Here is a 22,092-nt window from a genome sequence, read left to right on the forward strand (position 1 = left end):
TTTGCTCAATAAATGAATGAGCAAGTATCATATTTTTGTCTCATTTGTTTAATTGGGTTTTCTTCATCTACTTTTAGGACTCGTCGCCGGACCGAATCCCCGTGTTACCCCCGCCTTGATTGGTGTCGCTAAAGCCACAATTGGCCGTGTGTGCGGGTGTGAAGCCGGATGTGAGTATGTGTCGAGGTGGCTGCAGTAGCGCCTCCTCTGATCGGTCGGGGCGCCTGTTCGGGGGAGAGGGAGAACTGGAGGAATAGCGTGATCCCGCCACGCGCTACGTCGCCCTGGCGAAACGCCTCACTGTCAGGGGAACGAAGCGGCTGGCGACTCCACATGCGTCGGAGGAGGCATGTGGTAGTCTGCAGCCCTCCCCGCAATGGCAGAGGGGATGGAGCAGAAACCGGGAGGGATCGGAAGAGTGGGGTAATTGGTCCCATATAATTGGGGAAACAAAGAGGAACGAAACCCCGATGATGAATTAAGGGACGCAAGATTATTAACACGCCGAATGTCGTAAAGTTTGTGTTTTCCTGCCTTAACGGGAACCATATTGTTTTCTTTTGACATTTAATCAGGGGAGAGCGCGAACGCAGTCCCCCACTACCAGAAATTATGCAGTCGAGATTCCCACGTTTGGGGAATTCGCACAGATCTGCACAACCGGAGTGCAATGGTCAAGCCTCGCCGTGGGTGAACCACCTTCTTGATCATGGTGTCTCCCCTGCCAGGTAAGTATGAACCCCAGCCATCGCACAGAGGAGCTGATTCTGACACACATCTATCTGTATGACGGTGCCACGGCATCAAGTAAAGCGACTGCTTTGTCCTCACAGAAATCAAGGTTTGTTTCTTTTAACATGTAAACGGGGGAGAGCGCGAACGCAGTCCCCCACTACCGGAAATGATGCAGTCCAGAGTCTATAACATTTGGGGAATTGACCTTTCGCAAAGTCAGTTACCGTTGCTATGACCGTCAAGCCTTTCAGAACTATCCAGGAAGTAGCCGGAAAACACCAAAACATGAAGGAAGAAATCAGCGCATTGTGTGGTTAAAAGTAGCAGTAGTAATACATTAGCTATCAATAATAGCTAGTAGCAAGCTTAGCTTGGAGCAGACAGGTATTTTTGTTGATTTTGGATGGATTAAGCTGGCCATGGGGTCTGCTATACTGTGACATCTATTGACGACATTGCGCTTCTTGCGTTCTGGGTTTCGGGAAGGGAAAGAAAATGACACCCCCTCCAAACTTTTCACATATCTAGTATCCGATCTGCAGATCCCATAGGCACACCGTTTCAGTATTTTGTTGTGCGTTTGAAAGCTTGACGGACCGTTGCTAAGGTCGGATTGGACAAGCACCCTTCTGGGGAGGTACTTTGCGAAAGCTCAATTGAACTCGAGGCGTTCTAGAGGAGTGTAAAGTCTACCTCGACTGTACACAGTTACGGCTCCTGATCGGTCAAAAGTCTACGGTGAGTGAACGCTCTAGACTAATCGGAAGCCGAAAGAGCCGATTGGAGCGTACCAGTCATAGGTCGCATATGAGACGAGCATCAAAGCTTATCAAGAGGAAGAAGAGTGGTTTTCAAAGTTTACGGCGATGTTTGTTCTTCGATGATTCGTTTGAAGGAAAGGTGTTAGCTATAGCTATTAGCGATTTTCCATAGGAACAACTACACGAACTCACAGGCTGGCGCGAATTACAAGTGGAACTACCCCGTAGTCGCCCTGTCGAGAGTCGTGTTTCCATAGCGACGTAGGAACCGCCGGGATCATGAGTTGACGTCAACATTTTGCGACAGCTTTCACCGCGACGTAATTATCCCATCCAGGTGGCGGGAAATGTCGAGGTAAATCGTCTCGTTTCTCCTGGAGGACTCGAGCCCCCGCTGAACCTCGTCGGTGGCGTAGTCAGCCAACAAAGCCTGCACCTCCTCGTCTGTCCGTTTCTCGGCTGATTTCTCCATTTCGCTTGATCGAAATTAAGTTTGCTACCACACAGCTTGGTTGCTGGCTTATACAATTGCGCTTGTTGAACACCGAAGTAGAAGGCTGGTTGCTTCCGACGTTCAACCAATCGGCGTCGAGCCCCTCCCAGCAGGTTTTCAGGGCCGCTCAGAAGTACCGACCCCAGAGCAGGGACTAGAGACGCTCCCTTAAAAGTCCCAGTAAGAGTTCCGGTCAGGGGTAGTTCCTCTAGTGGAAACACCAGCAAAGCTGCCGGCCCCCTAAAAGGTTCGGGTAGTTCCGCTGGTGGAAAATGGCCTTATGAGTTGTGTTGACAGGTTGCTTCACAAGGGGCGTCACTCCAGATACTGAAAGCAAAGGTTCACCTACTTTTGCCACTCACAGATGTGAAATATTGGATCATTTTGCTCAATAAATGAATGAGCAAGTATCATATTTTTGTCTCATTTGTTTAATTGGGTTTTCTTCATCTACTTTTAGGACTCGTCGCCGGACCGAATCCCCGTGTTACCCCCGCGTTGATTGGTGTCGCTAAAGCCACAATTGGCCGTGTGTGCGGGTGTGAAGCCGGATGTGAGTATGTGTCGAGGTGGCTGCAGTAGCGCCTCCTCTGATCGGTCGGGGCGCCTGTTCGGGGGAGAGGGAGAACTGGAGGAATAGCGTGATCCCGCCACGCGCTACGTCGCCCTGGCGAAACGCCTCACTGTCAGGGGAACGAAGCGGCTGGCGACTCCACATGCGTCGGAGGAGGCATGTGGTAGTCTGCAGCCCTCCCCGCAATGGCAGAGGGGATGGAGCAGAAACCGGGAGGGATCGGAAGAGTGGGGTAATTGGTTCCATATAATTGGGGAGACAAAGAGGAACGAAACCCCGATGATGAATTAAGGGACGCAAGATTATTAACACGCCGAATGTCGTAAAGTTTGTGTTTTCCTGCCTTAACGGGAACCATATTGTTTTTCTTTTGACATTTAATCAGGGGAGAGCGCGAACGCAGTCCCCCACTACCAGAAATTATGCAGTCGAGATTCCCACGTTTGGGGAATTCGCACAGGTCAGCACAACCGGAGTGCAATGGTCAAGCCTCGCCGTGGGTGAACCACCTTCTTGATCATGGTGTCTCCCCTGCCAGGTAAGTATGAACCCCAGCCATCGCACAGAGGAGCTGATTCTGACACACATCTATCTGTATGACGGTGCCACGGCATCAAGTAAAGCGACTGCTTTGTCCTCACAGAAATCAAGGTTTTTTTCTTTTAACATGTAAACGGGGGAGAGCGCGAACGCAGTCCCCCACTACCGGAAATGATGCAGTCCAGAGTCTATAACATTTGGGGAATTGACCTTTCGCAAAGTCAGTTACCGTTGCTATGACCGTCAAGCCTTTCAGAACTATCCAGGAAGTAGCCGGAAAACACCAAAACATGAAGGAAGAAATCAGCGCATTGTGTGGTTAAAAGTAGCAGTAGTAATACATTAGCTATCAATAATAGCTAGTAGCAAGCTTAGCTTGGAGCAGACAGGTATTTTTGTTGATTTTGGATGGATTAAGCTGGCCATGGGGTCTGCTATACTGTGACATCTATTGACGACATTGCGCTTCTTGCGTTCTGGGTTTCGGGAAGGGAAAGAAAATGACACCCCCTCCAAACTTTTCACATATCTAGTATCCGATCTGCAGATCCCATAGGCACACCGTTTCAGTATTTTGTTGTGCGTTTGAAAGCTTGACGGACCGTTGCTAAGGTCGGATTGGACAAGCACCGTTCTGGGGAGGTACTTTTTGAAAGCTCAATTGAACTCGAGGCGTTCTAGAGGAGTGTAAAGTCTACCTCGACTGTACACAGTTACGGCTCCTGATCGGTCAAAAGTCTACGGTGAGTGAACGCTCTAGACTAATCGGAAGCCGAAAGAGCCGATTGGAGCGTACCAGTCATAGGTCCCATATGAGACGAGCATCAAAGCTTATCAAGAGGAAGAAGAGTGGTTTTCAAAGTTTACGGCGATGTTTGTTCTTCGATGATTCGTTTGAAGGAAAGGTGTTAGCTATAGCTATTAGCGATTTTCCATAGGAACAACTACACGAACTCACAGGCTGGCGCGAATTACAAGTGGAACTACCCCGTAGTCGCCCTGTCGAGAGTCGTGTTTCCATAGCGACGTAGGAACCGCCGGGATCATGAGTTGACGTCAACATTTTGCGACAGCTTTCACCGCGACGTAATTATCCCATCCAGGTGGCGGGAAATGTCGAGGTAAATCGTGTCGTTTCTCCTGGAGGACTCGAGCCCCCGCTGAACCTCGTCGGTGGCGTAGTCAGCCAACAAAGCCTGCACCTCCTCGTCTGTCCGTTTCTCGGCTGATTTCTCCATTTCGCTTGATCGAAATTAAGTTTGCTACCACACAGCTTGGTTGCTGGCTTATACAATTGCGCTTGTTGAACATCGAAGTAGAAGGCTGGTTGCTTCCGACGTTCAACCAATCGGCGTCGAGCCCCTCCCAGCAGGTTTTCAGGGCCGCTCAGAAGTACCGACCCCAGAGCAGGGACTAGAGACGCTCCCTTAAAAGTCCCAGTAAGAGTTCCGGTCAGGGGTAGTTCCTCTAGTGGAAACACCAGCAAAGCTGCCGGCCCCCTAAAAGGTTCGGGTAGTTCCGCTGGTGGAAAATGGCCTTATGAGTTGTGTTGACAGGTTGCTTCACAAGGGGCGTCACTCCAGATACTGAAAGCAAAGGTTCACCTACTTTTGCCACTCACAGATGTGAAATATTGGATCATTTTGCTCAATAAATGAATGAGCAAGTATCATATTTTTGTCTCATTTGTTTAATTGGGTTTTCTTCATCTACTTTTAGGACTCGTCGCCGGACCGAATCCCCGTGTTACCCCCGCCTTGATTGGTGTCGCTAAAGCCACAATTGGCCGTGTGTGCGGGTGTGAAGCCGGATGTGAGTATGTGTCGAGGTGGCTGCAGTAGCGCCTCCTCTGATCGGTCGGGGCGCCTGTTCGGGGGAGAGGGAGAACTGGAGGAATAGCGTGATCCCGCCACGCGCTACGTCGCCCTGGCGAAACGCCTCACTGTCAGGGGAACGAAGCGGCTGGCGACTCCACATGCGTCGGAGGAGGCATGTGGTAGTCTGCAGCCCTCCCCGCAATGGCAGAGGGGATGGAGCAGAAACCGGGAGGGATCGGAAGAGTGGGGTAATTGGTTCCATATAATTGGGGAGACAAAGAGGAACGAAACCCCGATGATGAATTAAGGGACGCAAGATTATTAACACGCCGAATGTCGTAAAGTTTGTGTTTTCCTGCCTTAACGGGAACCATATTGTTTTTCTTTTGACATTTAATCAGGGGAGAGCGCGAACGCAGTCCCCCACTACCAGAAATTATGCAGTCGAGATTCCCACGTTTGGGGAATTCGCACAGGTCAGCACAACCGGAGTGCAATGGTCAAGCCTCGCCGTGGGTGAACCACCTTCTTGATCATGGTGTCTCCCCTGCCAGGTAAGTATGAACCCCAGTCATCGCACAGACGAGCTGATTCTGACACACATCTATCTGTATGACGGTGCCACGGCATCAAGTAAAGCGACTGCTTTGTCCTCACAGAAATCAAGGTTTGTTTCTTTTAACATGTAAACGGGGGAGAGCGCGAACGCAGTCCCCCACTACCGGAAATGATGCAGTCCAGAGTCTATAACATTTGGGGAATTGACCTTTCGCAAAGTCAGTTACCGTTGCTATGACCGTCAAGCCTTTCAGAACTATCCAGGAAGTAGCCGGAAAACACCAAAACATGAAGGAAGAAATCAGCGCATTGTGTGGTTAAAAGTAGCAGTAGTAATACATTAGCTATCAATAATAGCTAGTAGCAAGCTTAGCTTGGAGCAGACAGGTATTTTTGTTGATTTTGGATGGATTAAGCTGGCCATGGGGTCTGCTATACTGTGACATCTATTGACGACATTGCGCTTCTTGCGTTCTGGGTTTCGGGAAGGGAAAGAAAATGACACCCGCTCCAAACTTTTCACATATCTAGTATCCGATCTGCAGATCCCATAGGCACACCGTTTCAGTATTTTGTTGTGCGTTTGAAAGCTTGACGGACCGTTGCTAAGGTCGGATTGGACAAGCACCGTTCTGGGGAGGTACTTTGCGAAAGCTCAATTGAACTCGAGGCGTTCTAGAGGAGTGTAAAGTCTACCTCGACTGTACACAGTTACGGCTCCTGATCGGTCAAAAGTCTACGGTGAGTGAACGCTCTAGACTAATCGGAAGCCGAAAGAGCCGATTGGAGCGTACCAGTCATAGGTCCCATATGAGACGAGCATCAAAGCTTATCAAGAGGAAGAAGAGTGGTTTTCAAAGTTTACGGCGATGTTTGTTCTTCGATGATTCGTTTGAAGGAAAGGTGTTAGCTATAGCTATTAGCGATTTTCCATAGGAACAACTACACGAACTCACAGGCTGGCGCGAATTACAAGTGGAACTACCCCGTAGTCGCCCTGTCGAGAGTCGTGTTTCCATAGCGACGTAGGAACCGCCGGGATCATGAGTTGACGTCAACATTTTGCGACAGCTTTCACCGCGACGTAATTATCCCATCCAGGTGGCGGGAAATGTCGAGGTAAATCGTCTCGTTTCTCCTGGAGGACTCGAGCCCCCGCTGAACCTCGTCGGTGGCGTAGTCAGCCAACAAAGCCTGCACCTCCTCGTCTGTCCGTTTCTCGGCTGATTTCTCCATTTCGCTTGATCGAAATTAAGTTTGCTACCACACAGCTTGGTTGCTGGCTTATACAATTGCGCTTGTTGAACACCGAAGTAGAAGGCTGGTTGCTTCCGACGTTCAACCAATCGGCGTCGAGCCCCTCCCAGCAGGTTTTCAGGGCCGCTCAGAAGTACCGACCCCAGAGCAGGGACTAGAGACGCTCCCTTAAAAGTCCCAGTAAGAGTTCCGGTCAGGGGTAGTTCCTCTAGTGGAAACACCAGCAAAGCTGCCGGCCCCCTAAAAGGTTCGGGTAGTTCCGCTGGTGGAAAATGGCCTTATGAGTTGTGTTGACAGGTTGCTTCACAAGGGGCGTCACTCCAGATACTGAAAGCAAAGGTTCACCTACTTTTGCCACTCACAGATGTGAAATATTGGATCATTTTGCTCAATAAATGAATGAGCAAGTATCATATTTTTGTCTCATTTGTTTAATTGGGTTTTCTTCATCTACTTTTAGGACTCGTCGCCGGACCGAATCCCCGTGTTACCCCCGCCTTGATTGGTGTCGCTAAAGCCACAATTGGCCGTGTGTGCGGGTGTGAAGCCGGATGTGAGTATGTGTCGAGGTGGCTGCAGTAGCGCCTCCTCTGATCGGTCGGGGCGCCTGTTCGGGGGAGAGGGAGAACTGGAGGAATAGCGTGATCCTGCCACGCGCTACGTCGCCCTGGCGAAACGCCTCACTGTCAGGGGAACGAAGCGGCTGGCGACTCCACATGCGTCGGAGGAGGCATGTGGTAGTCTGCAGCCCTCCCCGCAATGGCAGAGGGGATGGAGCAGAAACCGGGAGGGATCGGAAGAGTGGGGTAATTGGTCCCATATAATTGGGGAGACAAAGAGGAACGAAACCCCGATGATGAATTAAGGGACGCAAGATTATTAACACGCCGAATGTCGTAAAGTTTGTGTTTTCCTGCCTTAACGGGAACCATATTGTTTTTCTTTTGACATTTAATCAGGAGAGAGCGCGAACGCAGTCCCCCACTACCAGAAATTATGCAGTCGAGATTCCCACGTTTGGGGAATTCGCACAGGTCAGCACAACCGGAGTGCAATGGTCAAGCCTCGTCGTGGGTGAACCACGTTCTTGATCATGGTGTCTCCCCTGCCAGGTAAGTATGAACCCCAGCCATCGCACAGAGGAACTGATTCTGACACACATCTATCTGTATGACGGTGCCACGGCATCAAGTAAAGCGACTGCTTTGTCCTCACAGAAATCAAGGTTTGTTTCTTTTAACATGTAAACGGGGGAGAGCGCGAACGCAGTCCCCCACTACCGGAAATGATGCAGTCCAGAGTCTATAACATTTGGGGAATTGACCTTTCGCAAAGTCAGTTACCGTTGCTATGACCGTCAAGCCTTTCAGAACTATCCAGGAAGTAGCCGGAAAACACCAAAACATGAAGGAAGAAATCAGCGCATTGTGTGGTTAAAAGTAACAGTAGTAATACATTAGCTATCAATAACAGCTAGTAGCAAGCTTAGCTTGGAGCAGACAGGTATTTTTGTTGATTTTGGATGGATTAAGCTGGCCATGGGGTCTGCTATACTGTGACATCTATTGACGACATTGCGCTTCTTGCGTTCTGGGTTTCGGGAAGGGAAAGAAAATGACACCCCCTCCAAACTTTTCACATATCTAGTATCCGATCTGCAGACCCCATAGGCACACCGTTTCAGCATTTTGTTGTGTGTTTGAAAGCTTGACGGACCGTTGCTAAGGTCGGATTGGACAAGCACCGTTCTGGGGACGTACTTTGCGAAAGCTCAATTGAACTCGAGGCGTTCTAGAGGAGTGTAAAGTCTACCTCGGCTGTACACAGCTACGGCTCCTGATCGGTCTAAAGTCTACGGTGAGTGAACGCTCTAGACTAATCGGAAGCCGAAAGAGCCGATTGTAGCGTACCAGTCATAGGTCCCAGATGAGACGAGCATCAAAGCTTATCAAGAGGAAGAAGAGTGGTTTTCAAAGTTTACGGCGATGTTTGTTCTTCGATGATTCGTTTGAGGAAAAGTGTTAGCTATAGCTATTAGCGATTTTCCATAGGAACAACTACACGAACTCACAGGCTGGCGCGAATTACAAGTGGAACTACCCCGTAGTCGCCCTGTCGAGAGCCGTGTTTCCATAGCGACGTAGGAACCGCCGGGATCATGAGTTGACGTCAACATTTTGCGACAGCTTTCACCGCGACGTAATTATCCCATCCAGGTGGCGGGAAATGTCGAGGTAAATCGTCTCGTTTCTCCTGGAGGACTCGAGCCCCCGCTGAACCTCGTCGGTGGCGTAGTCAGCCAACAAAGCCTGCACCTCCTCGTCTGTCCGTTTCTCGGCTGATTTCTCCATTTCGCTTGATCGAAATTAAGTTTGCTACCACACAGCTTGGTTGCTGGCTTATACAATTGCGCTTGTTGAACACCGAAGTAGAAGGCTGGTTGCTTCCGACGTTCAACCAATCGGCGTCGAGCCCCTCCCAGCAGGTTTTCAGGGCCGCTCAGAAGTACCGACCCCAGAGCAGGGACTAGAGACGCTCCCTTAAAAGTCCCAGTAAGAGTTCCGGTCAGGGGTAGTTCCTCTAGTGGAAACACCAGCAAAGCTGCCGGCCCCCTAAAAGGTTCGGGTAGTTCCGCTGGTGGAAAATGGCCTTATGAGTTGTGTTGACAGGTTGCTTCACAAGGGGCGTCACTCCAGATACTGAAAGCAAAGGTTCACCTACTTTTGCCACTCACAGATGTGAAATATTGGATCATTTTGCTCAATAAATGAATGAGCAAGTATCATATTTTTGTCTCATTTGTTTAATTGGGTTTTCTTCATCTACTTTTAGGACTCGTCGCCGGACCGAATCCCCGTGTTACCCCCGCCTTGATTGGTGTCGCTAAAGCCACAATTGGCCGTGTGTGCGGGTGTGAAGCCGGATGTGAGTATGTGTCGAGGTGGCTGCAGTAGCGCCTCCTCTGATCGGTCGGGGCGCCTGTTCGGGGGAGAGGGAGAACTGGAGGAATAGCGTGATCCCGCCACGCGCTACGTCGCCCTGGCGAAACGCCTCACTGTCAGGGGAACGAAGCGGCTGGCGACTCCACATGCGTCGGAGGAGGCATGTGGTAGTCTGCAGCCCTCCCCGCAATGGCAGAGCGGATGGAGCAGAAACCGGGAGGGATCGGAAGAGTGGGGTAATTGGTCCCATATAATTGGGGAGACAAAGAAGAACGAAACCCCGATGATGAATTAAGGGACGCAAGATTATTAACACGCCGAATGTCGTAAAGTTTGTGTTTTCCTGCCTTAACGGGAACCATATTGTTTTTCTTTTGACATTTAATCAGGGGAGAGCGCGAACGCAGTCCCCCACTACCAGAAATTATGCAGTCGAGATTCCCACGTTTGGGGAATTCGCACAGGTCAGCACAACCGGAGTGCAATGGTCAAGCCTCGTCGTGGGTGAACCACGTTCTTGATCATGGTGTCTCCCCTGCCAGGTAAGTATGAACCCCAGCCATCGCACAGAGGAACTGATTCTGACACACATCTATCTGTATGACGGTGCCACGGCATCAAGTAAAGCGACTGCTTTGTCCTCACAGAAATCAAGGTTTGTTTCTTTTAACATGTAAACGGGGGAGAGCGCGAACGCAGTCCCCCACTACCGGAAATGATGCAGTCCAGAGTCTATAACATTTGGGGAATTGACCTTTCGCAAAGTCAGTTACCGTTGCTATGACCGTCAAGCCTTTCAGAACTATCCAGGAAGTAGCCGGAAAACACCAAAACATGAAGGAAGAAATCAGCGCATTGTGTGGTTAAAAGTAACAGTAGTAATACATTAGCTATCAATAATAGCTAGTAGCAAGCTTAGCTTGGAGCAGACAGGTATTTTTGTTGATTTTGGATGGATTAAGCTGGCCATGGGGTCTGCTATACTGTGACATCTATTGACGACATTGCGCTTCTTGCGTTCTGGGTTTCGGGAAGGGAAAGAAAATGACACCCCCTCCAAACTTTTCACATATCTAGTATCCGATCTGCAGATCCCATAGGCACACCGTTTCAGCATTTTGTTGTGTGTTTGAAAGCTTGACGGACCGTTGCTAAGGTCGGATTGGACAAGCACCGTTCTGGGGAGGTACTTTGCGAAAGCTCAATTGAACTCGAGGCGTTCTAGAGGAGTGTAAAGTCTACCTCGGCTGTACACAGTTACGGCTCCTGATCGGTCTAAAGTCTACGGTGAGTGAACGCTCTAGACTAATCGGAAGCCGAAAGAGCCGATTGTAGCGTACCAGTCATAGGTCCCAGATGAGACGAGCATCAAAGCTTATCAAGAGGAAGAAGAGTGGTTTTCAAAGTTTACGGCGATGTTTGTTCTTCGATGATTCGTTTGAAGGAAAAGTGTTAGCTATAGCTATTAGCGATTTTCCATAGGAACAACTACACGAACTCACAGGCTGGCGCGAATTACAAGTGGAACTACCCCGTAGTCGCCCTGTCGAGAGTCGTGTTTCCATAGCGACGTAGGAACCGCCGGGATCATGAGTTGACGTCAACATTTTGCGACAGCTTTCACCGCGACGTAATTATCCCATCCAGGTGGCGGGAAATGTCGAGGTAAATCGTCTCGTTTCTCCTGGAGGACTCGAGCCCCCGCTGAACCTCGTCGGTGGCGTAGTCAGCCAACAAAGCCTGCACCTCCTCGTCTGTCCGTTTCTCGGCTGATTTCTCCATTTCGCTTGATCGAAATTAAGTTTGCTACCACACAGCTTGGTTGCTGGCTTATACAATTGCGCTTGTTGAACACCGAAGTAGAAGGCTGGTTGCTTCCGACGTTCAACCAATCGGCGTCGAGCCCCTCCCAGCAGGTTTTCAGGGCCGCTCAGAAGTACCGACCCCAGAGCAGGGACTAGAGACGCTCCCTTAAAAGTCCCAGTAAGAGTTCCGTTCAGGGGTAGTTCCTCTAGTGGAAACGCCAGCAAAGCTGCCGGCCCCCTAAAAGGTTCGGGTAGTTCCGCTGGTAGAAAATGGCCTTACGAGTTGTGTTGACAGGTTGCTTCACAAGGGGCGTCACTCCAGATACTGAAAGCAAAGGTTCACCTACTTTTGCCACTCACAGATGTGAAATATTGGATCATTTTGCTCAATAAATGAATGAGCAAGTATCATATTTTTGTCTCATTTGTTTAATTGGGTTTTCTTCATCTACTTTTAGGACTCGTCGCCGGACCGAATCCCCGTGTTACCCCCGCCTTGATTGGTGTCGCTAAAGCCACAATTGGCCGTGTGTGCGGGTGTGAAGCCGGATGTGAGTATGTGTCGAGGTGGCTGCAGTAGCGCCTCCTCTGATCGGTCGGGGCGCCTGTTCGGGGGAGAGGGAGAACTGGAGGAATAGCGTGATCCTGCCACGCGCTACGTCGCCCTGGCGAAACGCCTCACTGTCAGGGGAACGAAGCGGCTGGCGACTCCACATGCGTCGGAGGAGGCATGTGGTAGTCTGCAGCCCTCCCCGCAATGGCAGAGGGGATGGAGCAAAAACCGGGAGGGATCGGAAGAGTGGGGTAATTGGTCCCATATAATTGGGGAGACAAAGAGGAACGAAACCCCGATGATGAATTAAGGGACGCAAGATCATTAACACGCCAAATGTCGTAATGTTTGTGTTTTCCCGTCTTAACGGGAACCATATTGTTTTTCTTTTGACATTTAATCAGGGGAGAGCGCGAACGCAGTCCCCCACTACCAGAAATTATGCAGTCGAGATTCCCACGTTTGGGGAATTCGCACAGGTCAGCACAACCGGAGTGCAATGGTCAAGCCTCGCCGTGGGTGAACCACCTTCTTGATCATGGTGTCTCCCCTGCCAGGTAAGTATGAACCCCAGCCATCGCACAGAGGAGCTGATTCTGACACACATCTATCTGTATGACGGTGCCACGGCATCAAGTAAAGCGACTGCTTTGTCCTCACAGAAATCAAGGTTTGTTTCTTTTAACATGTAAACGGGGGAGAGCGCGAACGCAGTCCCCCACTACCGGAAATGATGCAGTCCAGAGTCTATAACATTTGGGGTATTGACCTTTCGCAAAGTCAGTTACCGTTGCTATGACCGTCAAGCCTTTCAGAACTATCCAGGAAGTAGCCGGAAAACACCAAAACATGAAGGAAGAAATCAGCGCATTGTGTGGTTAAAAGTAACAGTAGTAATACATTAGCTATCAATAATAGCTAGTAGCAAGCTTAGCTTGGAGCAGACAGGTATTTTTGTTGATTTTGGATGGATTAAGCTGGCCATGGGGTCTGCTATACTGTGACATCTATTGACGACATTGCGCTTCTTGCGTTCTGGGTTTCGGGAAGGGAAAGAAAATGACACCCCCTCCAAACTTTTCACATATCTAGTATCCGATCTGCAGATCCCATAGGCACACCGTTTCAGCATTTTGTTGTGTGTTTGAAAGCTTGACGGACCGTTGCTAAGGTCGGATTGGACAAGCACCGTTCTGGGGAGGTACTTTGCGAAAGCTCAATTGAACTCGAGGCGTTCTAGAGGAGTGTAAAGTCTACCTCGGCTGTACACAGTTACGGCTCCTGATCGGTCTAAAGTCTACGGTGAGTGAACGCTCTAGACTAATCGGAAGCCGAAAGAGCCGATTGTAGCGTACCAGTCATAGGTCCCAGATGAGACGAGCATCAAAGCTTATCAAGAGGAAGAAGAGTGGTTTTCAAAGTTTACGGCGATGTTTGTTCTTCGATGATTCGTTTGAAGGAAAAGTGTTAGCTATAGCTATTAGCGATTTTCCATAGGAACAACTACACGAACTCACAGGCTGGCGCGAATTACAAGTGGAACTACCCCGTAGTCGCCCTGTCGAGAGTCGTGTTTCCATAGCGACGTAGGAGCCGCCGGGATCATGAGTTGACGTCAACATTTTGCGACAGCTTTCACCGCGACGTAATTATCCCATCCAGGTGGCGGGAAATGTCGAGGTAAATCGTCTCGTTTCTCCTGGAGGACTCGAGCCCCCGCTGAACCTCGTCGGTGGCGTAGTCAGCCAACAAAGCCTGCACCTCCTCGTCTGTCCGTTTCTCGGCTGATTTCTCCATTTCGCTTGATCGAAATTAAGTTTGCTACCACACAGCTTGGTTGCTGGCTTATACAATTGCGCTTGTTGAACACCGAAGTAGAAGGCTGGTTGCTTCCGACGTTCAACCAATCGGCGTCGAGCCCCTCCCAGCAGGTTTTCAGGGCCGCTCAGAAGTACCGACCCCAGAGCAGGGACTAGAGACGCTCCCTTAAAAGTCCCAGTAAGAGTTCCGGTCAGGGGTAGTTCCTCTAGTGGAAACACCAGCAAAGCTGCCGGCCCCCTAAAAGGTTCGGGTAGTTCCGCTGGTAGAAAATGGCCTTACGAGTTGTGTTGACAGGTTGCTTCACAAGGGGCGTCACTCCAGATACTGAAAGCAAAGGTTCACCTACTTTTGCCACTCACAGATGTGAAATATTGGATCATTTTGCTCAATAAATGAATGAGCAAGTATCATATTTTTGTCTCATTTGTTTAATTGGGTTTTCTTCATCTACTTTTAGGACTCGTCGCCGGACCGAATCCCCGTGTTACCCCCGCCTTGATTGGTGTCGCTAAAGCCACAATTGGCTGTGTGTGCGGGTGTGAAGCCGGATGTGAGTATGTGTCGAGGTGGCTGCAGTAGCGCCTCCTCTGATCGGTCGGGGCGCCTGTTCGGGGGAGAGGGAGAACTGGAGGAATAGCGTGATCCCGCCACGCGCTACGTCGCCCTGGCGAAACGCCTCACTGTCAGGGGAACGAAGCGGCTGGCGACTCCACATGCGTCGGAGGAGGCATGTGGTAGTCTGCAGCCCTCCCCGCAATGGCAGAGGGGATGGAGCAGAAACCGGGAGGGATCGGAAGAGTGGGGTAATTGGTCCCATATAATTGGGGAGACAAAGAGGAACGAAACCCCGATGATGAATTAAGGGACGCAAGATTATTAACACGCCGAATGTCGTAAAGTTTGTGTTTTCCTGCCTAAACGGGAACCATATTGTTTTTCTTTTGACATTTAATCAGGGGAGAGCGCGAACGCAGTCCCCCACTACCAGAAATTATGCAGTCGAGATTCCCACGTTTGGGGAATTCGCACAGGTCAGCACAACCGGAGCGCAATGGTCAAGCCTCGCCGTGGGTGAACCACCTTCTTGATCATGGTGTCTCCCCTGCCAGGTAAGTATGAACCCCAGCCATCGCACAGAGGAGCTGATTCTGACACACATCTATCTGTATGACGGTGCCACGGCATCAAGTAAAGCGACTGCTTTGTCCTCACAGAAATCAAGGTTTGTTTCTTTTAACATGTAAACGGGGGAGAGCGCGAACGCAGTCCCCCACTACCGGAAATGATGCAGTCCAGAGTCTATAACATTTGGGGAATTGACCTTTCGCAAAGTCAGTTACCGTTGCTATGACCGTCAAGCCTTTCAGAACTATCCAGGAAGTAGCCGGAAAACACCAAAACATGAAGGAAGAAATCAGCGCATTGTGTGGTTAAAAGTAACAGTAGTAATACATTAGCTATCAATAATAGCTAGTAGCAAGCTTAGCTTGGAGCAGACAGGTATTTTTGTTGATTTTGGATGGATTAAGCTGGCCATGGGGTCTGCTATACTGTGACATCTATTGACGACATTGCGCTTCTTGCGTTCTGGGTTTCGGGAAGGGAAAGAAAATGACACCCCCTCCAAACTTTTCACATATCTAGTATCCGATCTGCAGATCCCATAGGCACACCGTTTCAGCATTTTGTTGTGTGTTTGAAAGCTTGACGGACCGTTGCTAAGGTCGGATTGGACAAGCACCGTTCTGGGGAGGTACTTTGCGAAAGCTCAATTGAACTCGAGGCGTTCTAGAGGAGTGTAAAGTCTACCTCGGCTGTACACAGTTACGGCTCCTGATCGGTCTAAAGTCTACGGTGAGTGAACGCTCTTTACTAATCGGAAGCCGAAAGAGCCGATTGTAGCGTACCAGTCATAGGTCCCAGATGAGACGAGCATCAAAGCTTATCAAGAGGAAGAAGAGTGGTTTTCAAAGTTTACGGCGATGTTTGTTCTTCGATGATTCGTTTGAAGGAAAAGTGTTAGCTATAGCTATTAGCGATTTTCCATAGGAACAACTTCACGAACTCACAGGCTGGCGCGAATTACAAGTGGAACTACCCCGTAGTCGCCCTGTCGAGAGTCGTGTTTCCATAGCGACGTAGGAACCGCCGGGATCATGAGTTGACGTCAACATTTTGCGACAGCTTTCACCGCGACGTAATTATCCCATCCAGGTGGCGGGAAATGTCGAGGTAAATCGTCTCGTTTCTCCTGGAGGACTCGAGCCCCCGCTGAACCTCGTCGGTGGCGTAGTCAGCCAACAAAGCCTGCACCTCCTCGTCTGTCCGTTTCTCGGCTGATTTCTCCATTTCGCTTGATCGAAATTAAGTTTGCTACCACACAGCTTGGTTGCTGGCTTATACAATCGCGCTTGTTGAACACCGAAGTAGAAGGCTGGTTGCTTCCGACGTTCAACCAATCGGCGTCGAGCCCCTCCCAGCAGGTTTTCAGGGCCGCTCAGAAGTACCGACCCCAGAGCAGGGACTAGAGACGCTCCCTTAAAAGTCCCAGTAAGAGTTCCGGTCAGGGGTAGTTCCTCTAGTGGAAACACCAGCAAAGCTGCCGGCCCCCTAAAAGGTTCGGGTAGTTCCGCTGGTGGAAAATGGCCTTATGAGTTGTGTTGACAGCTTGCTTCACAAGGGGCGTCACTCCAGATACTGAAAGCAAAGGTTCACCTACTTTTGCCACTCACAGATGTGAAATATTGGATCATTTTGCTCAATAAATGAATGAGCAAGTATCATATTTTTGTCTCATTTGTTTAATTGGGTTTTCTTCATCTACTTTTAGGACTCGTCGCCGGACCGAATCCCCGTGTTACCCCCGCCTTGATTGGTGTCGCTAAAGCCACAATTGGCCGTGTGTGCGGGTGTGAAGCCGGATGTGAGTATGTGTCGAGGTGGCTGCAGTAGCGCCTCCTCTGATCGGTCGGGGCGCCTGTTCGGGGGAGAGGGAGAACTGGAGGAATAGCGTGATCCCGCCACGCGCTACGTCGCCCTGGCGAAACGCCTCACTGTCAGGGGAACGAAGCGGCTGGCGACTCCACATGCGTCGGAGGAGGCATGTGGTAGTCTGCAGCCCTCCCCGCAATGGCAGAGGGGATGGAGCAGAAACCGGGAGGGATCGGAAGAGTGGGGTAATTGGTCCCATATAATTGGGGAGACAAAGAGGAACGAAACCCCGATGATGAATTAAGGGACGCAAGATTATTAACACGCCGAATGTCGTAAAGTTTGTGTTTTCCTGCCTTAACGGGAACCATATTGTTTTTCTTTTGACATTTAATCAGGGGAGAGCGCGAACGCAGTCCCCCACTACCAGAAATTATGCAGTCGAGATTCCCACGTTTGGGGAATTCGCACAGGTCAGCACAACCGGAGTGCAATGGTCAAGCCTCGCCGTGGGTGAACCACCTTCTTGATCATGGTGTCTCCCCTGCCAGGTAAGTATGAACCCCAGCCATCGCACAGAGGAGCTGATTCTGACACACATCTATCTGTATGACGGTGCCACGGCATCAAGTAAAGCGACTGCTTTGTCCTCACAGAAATCAAGGTTTGTTTCTTTTAACATGTAAACGGGGGAGAGCGCGAACGCAGTCCCCCACTACCGGAAATGATGCAGTCCAGAGTCTATAACATTTGGGGAATTGACCTTTCGCAAAGTCAGTTACCGTTGCTATGACCGTCAAGCCTTTCAGAACTATCCAGGAAGTAGCCGGAAAACACCAAAACATGAAGGAAGAAATCAGCGCATTGTGTGGTTAAAAGTAACAGTAGTAATACATTAGCTATCAATAATAGCTAGTAGCAAGCTTAGCTTGGAGCAGACAGGTATTTTTGTTGATTTTGGATGGATTAAGCTGGCCATGGGGTCTGCTATACTGTGACATCTATTGACGACATTGCGCTTCTTGCGTTCTGGGTTTCGGGAAGGGAAAGAAAATGACACCCCCTCCAAACTTTTCACATATCTAGTATCCGATCTGCAGATCCCATAGGCACACCGTTTCAGCATTTTGTTGTGTGTTTGAAAGCTTGACGGACCGTTGCTAAGGTCGGATTGGACAAGCACCGTTCTGGGGAGGTACTTTGCGAAAGCTCAATTGAACTCGAGGCGTTCTAGAGGAGTGTAAAGTCTACCTCGGCTGTACACAGTTACGGCTCCTGATCGGTCTAAAGTCTACGGTGAGTGAACGCTCTAGACTAATCGGAAGCCGAAAGAGCCGATTGTAGCGTACCAGTCATAGGTCCCAGATGAGACGAGCATCAAAGCTTATCAAGAGGAAGAAGAGTGGTTTTCAAAGTTTACGGCGATGTTTGTTCTTCGATGATTCGTTTGAAGGAAAAGTGTTAGCTATAGCTATTAGCGATTTTCCATAGGAACAACTACACGAACTCACAGGCTGGCGCGAATTACAAGTGGAACTACCCCGTAGTCGCCCTGTCGAGAGTCGTGTTTCCATAGCGACGTAGGAACCGCCGGGATCATGAGTTGACGTCAACATTTTGCGACAGCTTTCACCGCGACGTAATTATCCCATCCAGGTGGCGGGAAATGTCGAGGTAAATCGTCTCGTTTCTCCTGGAGGACTCGAGCCCCCGCTGAACCTCGTCGGTGGCGTAGTCAGCCAACAAAGCCTGCACCTCCTCGTCTGTCCGTTTCTCGGCTGATTTCTCCATTTCGCTTGATCGAAATTAAGTTTGCTACCACACAGCTTGGTTGCTGGCTTATACAATTGCGCTTGTTGAACACCGAAGTAGAAGGCTGGTTGCTTCCGACGTTCAACCAATCGGCGTCGAGCCCCTCCCAGCAGGTTTTCAGGGCCGCTCAGAAGTACCGACCCCAGAGCAGGGACTAGAGACGCTCCCTTAAAAGTCCCAGTAAGAGTTCCGGTCAGGGGTAGTTCCTCTAGTGGAAACACCAGCAAAGCTGCCGGCCCCCTAAAAGGTTCGGGTAGTTCCGCTGGTGGAAAATGGCCTTATGAGTTGTGTTGACAGGTTGCTTCACAAGGGGCGTCACTCCAGATACTGAAAGCAAAGGTTCACCTACTTTTGCCACTCACAGATGTGAAATATTGGATCATTTTGCTCAATAAATGAATGAGCAAGTATCATATTTTTGTCTCATTTGTTTAATTGGGTTTTCTTCATCTACTTTTAGGACTCGTCGCCGGACCGAATCCCCGTGTTACCCCCGCCTTGATTGGTGTCGCTAAAGCCACAATTGGCCGTGTGTGCGGGTGTGAAGCCGGATGTGAGTATGTGTCGAGGTGGCTGCAGTAGCGCCTCCTCTGATCGGTCGGGGCGCCTGTTCGGGGGAGAGGGAGAACTGGAGGAATAGCGTGATCCCGCCACGCGCTACGTCGCCCTGGCGAAACGCCTCACTGTCAGGGGAACGAAGCGGCTGGCGACTCCACATGCGTCGGAGGAGGCATGTGGTAGTCTGCAGCCCTCCCCGCAATGGCAGAGGGGATGGAGCAGAAACCGGGAGGGATCGGAAGAATGGGGTAATTGGTCCCATATAATTGGGGAGACAAAGAGGAACGAAACCCCGATGATGAATTAAGGGACGCAAGATTATTAACACGCCGAATGTCGTAATGTTTATGTTTTCCTGCCCTAACGTGAACCATATTGTTTTTCTTTTGACATCTAATCAGGGGAGAGCGCGAACGCAGTCCCCCACTACCAGAAATTATGCAGTCGAGATTCCCACGTTTGGGGAATTCGCACATGTCAGCACAACCGGAGTGCAATGGTCAAGCCTCGCCGTGGGTGAACCACCTTCTTGATCATGGTGTCTCCCCTGCCAGGTAAGTATGAACCCCAGCCATCGCACAGAGGAGCTGATTCTGACACACATCTATCTGTATGACGGTGCCACGGCATCAAGTAAAGCGACTGCTTTGTCCTCACAGAAATCAAGGTTTGTTTCTTTTAACATGTAAACGGGGGAGAGCGCGAACGCAGTCCCCCACTACCGGAAATGATGCAGTCCAGAGTCTATAACATTTGGGGAATTGACCTTTCGCAAAGTCAGTTACCGTTGCTATGACCGTCAAGCCTTTCAGAACTATCCAGGAAGTAGCCGGAAAACACCAAAACATGAAGGAAGAAATCAGCGCATTGTGTGGTTAAAAGTAACAGTAGTAATACATTAGCTATCAATAATAGCTAGTAGCAAGCTTAGCTTGGAGCAGACAGGTATTTTTGTTGATTTTGGATGGATTAAGCTGGCCATGGGGTCTGCTATACTGTGACATCTATTGACGACATTGCGCTTCTTGCGTTCTGGGTTTCGGGAAGGGAAAGAAAATGACACCCCCTCCAAACTTTTCACATATCTAGTATCCGATCTGCAGATCCCATAGGCACACCGTTTCAGCATTTTGTTGTGTGTTTGAAAGCTTGACGGACCGTTGCTAAGGTCGGATTGGACAAGCACCGTTCTGGGGAGGTACTTTGCGAAAGCTCAATTGAACTCGAGGCGTTCTAGAGGAGTGTAAAGTCTACCTCGACTGTACACAGTTACGGCTCCTGATCGGTCTAAAGTCTACGGTGAGTGAACGCTCTAGACTAATCGGAAGCCGAAAGAGCCGATTGTAGCGTACCAGTCATAGGTCCCAGATGAGACGAGCATCAAAGCTTATCAAGAGGAAGAAGAGTGGTTTTCAAAGTTTACGGCGATGTTTGTTCTTCGATGATTCGTTTGAAGGAAAAGTGTTAGCTATAGCTATTAGCGATTTTCCATAGGAACAACTACACGAACTCACAGGCTGGCGCGAATTACAAGTGGAACTACCCCGTAGTCGCCCTGTCGAGAGTCGTGTTTCCATAGCGACGTAGGAACCGCCGGGATCATGAGTTGACGTCAACATTTTGCGACAGCTTTCACCGCGACGTAATTATCCCATCCAGGTGGCGGGAAATGTCGAGGTAAATCGTCTCGTTTCTCCTGGAGGACTCGAGCCCCCGCTGAACCTCGACGGTGGCGTAGTCAGCCAACAAAGCCTGCACCTCCTCGTCTGTCCGTTTCTCGGCTGATTTCTCCATTTCGCTTGATCGAAATTAAGTTTGCTACCACACAGCTTGGTTGCTGGCTTATACAATTGCGCTTGTTGAACACCGAAGTAGAAGGCTGGTTGCTTCCGACGTTCAACCAATCGGCGTCGAGCCCCTCCCAGCAGGTTTTTAGGGCCGCTCAGAAGTACCGACCCCAGAGCAGGGACTAGAGACGCTCCCTTAAAAGTCCCAGTAAGAGTTCCGGTCAGGGGTAGTTCCTCTAGTGGAAACACCAGCAAAGCTGCCGGCCCCCTAAAAGGTTCGGGTAGTTCCGCTGGTGGAAAATGGCCTTATGAGTTGTGTTGACAGGTTGCTTCACAAGGGGCGTCACTCCAGATACTGAAAGCAAAGGTTCACCTACTTTTGCCACTCACAGATGTGAAATATTGGATCATTTTGCTCAATAAATGAATGAGCAAGTATCATATTTTTGTCTCATTTGTTTAATTGGGTTTTCTTCATCTACTTTTAGGACTCGTCGCCGGACCGAATCCCCGTGTTACCCCCGCCTTGATTGGTGTCGCTAAAGCCACAATTGGCCGTGTGTGCGGGTGTGAAGCCGGATGTGAGTATGTGTCGAGGTGGCTGCAGTAGCGCCTCCTCTGATCGGTCGGGGCGCCTGTTCGGGGGAGAGGGAGAACTGGAGGAATAGCGTGATCCTGCCACGCGCTACGTCGCCCTGGCGAAACTCCTCACTGTCAGGGGAACGAAGCGGCTGGCGACTCCACATGCGTCGGAGGAGGCATGTGGTAGTCTGCAGCCCTCCGCGCAATGGCAGAGGGGATGGAGCAGAAACCGGGAGGGATCGGAAGAGTGGGGTAATTGGTCCCATATAATTGGGGAGACAAAGAGGAACGAAACCCCGATGATGAATTAAGGGACGCAAGATTATGAGCATGCCGAATGTCGTAATGTCTGTGTTTTCCTGTCTTAACGGGAACCATATTGTTTTTCTTCTGACATTTATTCAGGGGAGAGCGCGAACGCAGTCCCCCACTACCAGAAATTATGCAGTCGAGATTCCCACGTTTGGGGAATTTGCACAGGTCAGCACAACCGGAGTGCAATGGTCAAGCCTCGCCGTGGGTGAACCACCTTCTTGATCATGGTGTCTCCCTTGCCAGGTAAGTAT

The 22,092-nt window shown here is 50.1% G+C and overlaps 10 non-coding genes across 10 annotated transcripts; all 10 read right to left on the reverse strand.

The window, feature by feature from the left end:
- Window positions 1–572: 572 nt before the first annotated feature.
- On the reverse strand, window positions 573–736 carry LOC130131143 (U1 spliceosomal RNA). Its single transcript, XR_008812308.1, has one exon. It is a non-coding gene; the product is annotated as a U1 spliceosomal RNA (small nuclear RNA).
- A 2,209-nt stretch (window positions 737–2,945) lies between these two features.
- On the reverse strand, window positions 2,946–3,109 carry LOC130131091 (U1 spliceosomal RNA). The gene has a single exon (XR_008812259.1). It is a non-coding gene; the product is annotated as a U1 spliceosomal RNA (small nuclear RNA).
- A 2,209-nt stretch (window positions 3,110–5,318) lies between these two features.
- Window positions 5,319–5,482, reverse strand: LOC130131092 (U1 spliceosomal RNA). Its single transcript, XR_008812260.1, has one exon. It is a non-coding gene; the product is annotated as a U1 spliceosomal RNA (small nuclear RNA).
- Window positions 5,483–7,691: 2,209 nt separating this feature from the next.
- Window positions 7,692–7,855, reverse strand: LOC130131166 (U1 spliceosomal RNA). Its single transcript, XR_008812329.1, has one exon. It is a non-coding gene; the product is annotated as a U1 spliceosomal RNA (small nuclear RNA).
- A 2,208-nt stretch (window positions 7,856–10,063) lies between these two features.
- LOC130131158 (U1 spliceosomal RNA) lies at window positions 10,064–10,227 on the reverse strand. Its single transcript, XR_008812322.1, has one exon. It is a non-coding gene; the product is annotated as a U1 spliceosomal RNA (small nuclear RNA).
- A 2,209-nt stretch (window positions 10,228–12,436) lies between these two features.
- LOC130131093 (U1 spliceosomal RNA) lies at window positions 12,437–12,600 on the reverse strand. The gene has a single exon (XR_008812261.1). It is a non-coding gene; the product is annotated as a U1 spliceosomal RNA (small nuclear RNA).
- Window positions 12,601–14,809: 2,209 nt separating this feature from the next.
- On the reverse strand, window positions 14,810–14,973 carry LOC130131135 (U1 spliceosomal RNA). Its single transcript, XR_008812300.1, has one exon. It is a non-coding gene; the product is annotated as a U1 spliceosomal RNA (small nuclear RNA).
- A 2,209-nt stretch (window positions 14,974–17,182) lies between these two features.
- Window positions 17,183–17,346, reverse strand: LOC130131094 (U1 spliceosomal RNA). Its single transcript, XR_008812262.1, has one exon. It is a non-coding gene; the product is annotated as a U1 spliceosomal RNA (small nuclear RNA).
- A 2,209-nt stretch (window positions 17,347–19,555) lies between these two features.
- LOC130131147 (U1 spliceosomal RNA) lies at window positions 19,556–19,719 on the reverse strand. The gene has a single exon (XR_008812311.1). It is a non-coding gene; the product is annotated as a U1 spliceosomal RNA (small nuclear RNA).
- A 2,209-nt stretch (window positions 19,720–21,928) lies between these two features.
- Window positions 21,929–22,092, reverse strand: LOC130131167 (U1 spliceosomal RNA). Its single transcript, XR_008812330.1, has one exon. It is a non-coding gene; the product is annotated as a U1 spliceosomal RNA (small nuclear RNA).

The sequence above is a fragment of the Lampris incognitus genome, chromosome 20 (genome assembly GCF_029633865.1).
Source record: "Lampris incognitus isolate fLamInc1 chromosome 20, fLamInc1.hap2, whole genome shotgun sequence".
Classification (NCBI taxonomy): Eukaryota; Metazoa; Chordata; class Actinopteri; order Lampriformes; family Lampridae; genus Lampris; species Lampris incognitus.